A 4,688-nucleotide genomic window follows, 5' to 3' on the forward strand; every position below is an offset into this window, starting at 1 on the left:
GTCCCAGTTCCATGGTTAAACAGAATATGATAAGCTCTGGTAGTTCTGTTTTTAAAGTCTTTCATAACAGATTCTCACAATCTTGAAATTCACGTAGACATACGATTATTGAACTGTTACTCCAACTAGATAAGATGATTTCCTGTATAAATTGAAATAAACAAAACAAAATGTCAAATATCCAGAAAAATATACATTATTCATAGGATTACTATCTTAATGCTTATATCAACTAGTTAAACAACTACGTTTAAAGTGCTCAAATATAATAAGTCCAAACAAAATCGATTTAATGGTTAGCTTCTAACTATGAAGGCTGTTTCTTAAAATTACGTGGTAAATAAATTTTATAGATAATGAAATATCTACGTCAATTAACCGTTAATGTCACGTGATGTGGATCGATTGGTCCAAGGTTCTAACCTCTAAATGCCGCTGAAAACACTCCGTACATTCGACTGTGGAAGTGTTATAAATGTTTCAGTCAATCCTGTTATTTATTTGGTAGTAGCCATGTAAGAGGCAGGTGACTGGTTGCTTTTCCTCTATTCAGCAGAGGCCTGGCAAAACCTGGTTGTTAGAGCACTCGACTCGCAATCTGCGGATCACGGGTTCGAATCCCATCACCAAACATACTCATCCTTTCGGCCGTGGGGGTATAATAATGTGACAGTTAGCGTAGCCCAAGTGCTCTTAGTGGGTGTTATTGACAAGCTCCCTTCCTTTCAGTCTATCGTTTCTAAATTAGGGACGGCTAGCGCATAATATAGCCCTTGGATAGCTTTGCGTAAAATTCATCAAACAAATTGGTTAGTAGTTTTAAATTAAAAACGGTTATGCCAGATCCCTGGAGTCTCTGACTTAACCGTTTAGTCTTGTATCGCATAATATGCCTTTTATGTTGAAAATACCAAACATATCACAAAAAAGAAACTTTTATATACACATATGTATATTTTGTATAGCTGTTCATTTACGGAAAAGTCGTTTTAAGAGTTTTCTAGGTTTTGGATTCGTGTTGGTGTTTTCTTGTACTGTCTGACCAGCTTGCAATTTCTAAAGTACATATGAGGCTCTTTCGTTTGATTTGTTAGCTTCGGAAGATCTGTATGTCTATCCATCAGAGCTCACACATAATCGAAATAAAATAAAAATAATAAATAATCGGTGTTAAAGGTAAATAAATAGTAAAATGATATTGTGTTTTTCATTCATACCCTAATTCTGATAAATACTTAGATAAATATTGATAATAATTACAATTCACTTACTTCATCTGGTTCATAACAGTTGTTCATGAAACTGATGATATAAATAGAGCCTAGAACTACTACTACGTATGTCTTATCTCAGACGACCTGATGAATCCTGGTATTGGACGAAAGGCATCTTCGGCACTGAATATGGCAGATGTAGTATGGTTGGCTTATTAATAGTTTTATATTCTCCAAAATTAAAGAAAGTTTCCCCCTGATGAACAAAAGCCGCCTTACGAAAGGGTTCGGGTTATATAGCTTCCCTAACATCATGAACTATGTATTCTTTAATAAAGTGTACTCCTGATGAACAAAAGCCGCCTTACGAAAGGGTTCGGGTTATATAGCTTCCCTAACATCATAAACTATATATTCTGTTTTTCCTTTTACTCGTAAGGTCTTATAAATCACGTATTTATCATGAAAGGCCGAATGTAATGCAGAGAAATACAGAGTTCTACATAAGAAAATCATTATTTTGTCGAAACGTTTTACATTTGCTGTTATGCTAAACTTATATTAAAGTTTTTCTTCATTACCCATTCAAGCCGTCTCCAAGCATTATTAGTCTCAAAGTGGGTTCCTCGTCATCGAATTTAACTTTTGTTATGCTTAAAATGTTGACACCCACTGGCTCTTGATTCCTCTAGACCAATCGCGACGTGAGAGTCTTATCGATCGTTCTAGGACCCACGAAAACATATCGCTAGTATATAAATGGTTAACAGGACGCATGACGTGTCATTTCTGGATAGTATTTATTTGTGCGTGCACTTTTACATTATTTTTTCTCTTCAATATTATTTATTCGTCGCTATGGCAACAAGAGTTTGTGTAAATAACCCAAACATATTCTGTTATATTTGTGGTAGATTTGTTGTATAAAGAAGCAATAGTCACGCAGAGTCAGCCTGATACCAGGATCAAAAAACATTGAACTAGATGGTTTGGTTGACACAAAGAAAGTCCTATTACATCCACTTCACATAAAAGTGGGTTTGATGAAGCAGTTTGTAAGGGCCTTAGACAAAGATGGCGACTGTTTCAACCATCTTTGTGGGCAATTCCCAGCTCTTTCAGAAGCGAAACATAAAGAAGGGATTTTAGTTGTGCCTCAGATTAGGAAATTGACTTCAGATGAACAATTCGAAAGGACGATGAGGAAAGTTGAAAAAGAAGCGCGATTACCTTTAAAGATGTTGTTGACAATTTATTTTAGGAAACAACAAGGACCCAAATTATGGAAATATTGTCAATAACATGCTCGATAAATTCAAAGAGTTGGGTTATAATATGAGCTTAAAAGTTCATTACTTACACTCACATACTGACTGTTTCCCTGAAAATATCGGTGCCGTCAGTGAAGAACAAGGAGAAAAGTTTCATCAAGACATTACGAAAATGGAGAGGAGGTATCGGGGCATAATGGCTGATTACTGTTGGTCATTGAAACTATATGCTCCAGATGCAATACATAAATGAAAGACCACAACACGTAGTTTTGAAACTATGTTTGTTTTGTTATGGATTTCGCGCAAAGCTACACGAAAGCTATCTGCTCTAGCCGTCCCAAATTTAGCAGTGTAAGACTAGAGGGAAGGCAGCTAGTCATCACCACCCACTGCCAACTCTTGGGCTACTCTTTTACCAACGAATAGTGGGATTGACCGTGACATTATTACGCCCCCACGGCTAAGAGGTCGAGCGCCCTAACCATCTGACCTGGCATTCCGGGCCTGTTTTGAAACTAAAAGACGTAGATTTCATTAAAAAAATCAGGATAAATGAGGATGCATATTCGTTTCACATCAATGTTCTTCCCTTTTCTTCAGGCCCCCCAGTAGCACAGCGGTATGTCTGCGGAGTTACAACGCTAGAATCCGGGTTTCGATACCCGTGGTGGGCAGAGCACAGATAGCCCATTGTGTAGCTTTGTGCTTAGCTTCAAACAAACCTTTTCTTCAGTTTGTTTATATTTTTGCAAACAAACATAATAGTAAAAATGTTCATTGTGGTAAACGAAATAATAACTTGATCTAAGTAAGAGTTTTTTTTTTCCTTCCTAAATTATAATAAAATCCTTATGTGATGGAAAAATGAATATTATTTTCGAAATCTACGTAGCTGAATTATGGAAAATCTGTTATTGAAACACCTTTTATGAAGTTTAAATGTGCAGGCTTGTGCTAGCAAAGATAACGCTACTTAAGTAGTGTGCGAATGATGAGACACTTCGTAATTAGTTTTATAATCAATCTTACGATAAACAAAATCTTTAAATAAGAAGTTTACGTCAACTTATGATAAACAGTTTTAAGTCAGTAAAAGCAATCAAACAGATATTACATGTGATTATCCCACACCAGATAGACAAAAAAAAAAGACGAGATGCTCATAAAACAGAAACAAAATTTACTACAGAGTGGTAAAGATAACACGTTTATTGATACACGGTTGAAGTGAGTATTTTCAGTTAATAAGTCAAAGTACCTAAGATAACAGATCGGGTATGTCCCAATGGTCAGCATGATTTGCTGCGTTTCATAAGGTTCAAGGTTAGAGGTTTATAAAAGTGACAGTTAGTTTATTTACGTGGTCAAGAGCCCCATGCAAGCGGTTGGTGCTGATAACCTTGATGACTCTGATCTGGTAATTTAAACCATGAGGAGTCTGATCTGGTAATCTGAACCTTGAGGACTCTGATCTGGTAACTTGAACCTTGAGGACACTGATCTGATAATTTAAACCATGAGGACACTGATCTGGTAACTTGAACCTTGAGGACACTGATCTGGTAACTTGAACCTCGAGGACTCTGATTTGGTAACTTGAACCTCGAGGACACTGATCTGGTAACTTGAACCTTGAGGACACTGATCTGGTAACTTGAACCTCGAGGACACTGATCTGGTAACTTGAACCTTGAGGACACTGATCTGATAATTCTGTTCGCTTAAGATGCTGCTCACTTTCAAAATATAAACCTAAACCTGACATAAGAATTGACTCTTGCTGGAAAACTTCAAACTTCTTTCATTTATAAGCTAATCTGTATACTTACAACCTTGCAAGTTATCGTTTTGATATGTCTTTAAAAAAGTAAGTACCTTAAAACTTATTTTTTAAACGAAACATTTTGTTATCGCTAAGTTTTAAATGTTTTTGAAATACACCACGCTCATTTTATACACACAAGCATGTATGTCTAATATTATATTAGGTCGTCAAAAAAATTAATGTCGCTTTTTTTTAGATGAACTAGCCCAAACAACTTATAAATCAAAACAATACATTTATTAAATGAAATATTCTCCATTCTTATCGATGATGCTTTTCCATCTTACAATCAGGCTGTTAATGCCCTGATGAAAGAAATCACTTGGCTTTGAAGAAAAAACATGTCGACGTCCTCTTTAACACCTTCCACATTTG

General features: G+C 35.9%; 1 protein-coding gene across 1 annotated transcript in view; it reads left to right on the plus strand.

Annotated features, from left to right (window-relative positions):
* LOC106468970 (tyrosine-protein kinase RYK-like) overlaps nt 1-4,688 on the plus strand; it is a 74,881-nt gene that overhangs the window by 7,245 nt on the left and 62,948 nt on the right. The window lies entirely within an intron of this gene.

Source organism: Limulus polyphemus, unplaced genomic scaffold (genome assembly GCF_000517525.1).
Source record: "Limulus polyphemus unplaced genomic scaffold, Limulus_polyphemus-2.1.2 Scaffold3240, whole genome shotgun sequence".
Classification (NCBI taxonomy): domain Eukaryota; kingdom Metazoa; phylum Arthropoda; class Merostomata; order Xiphosura; family Limulidae; genus Limulus; species Limulus polyphemus.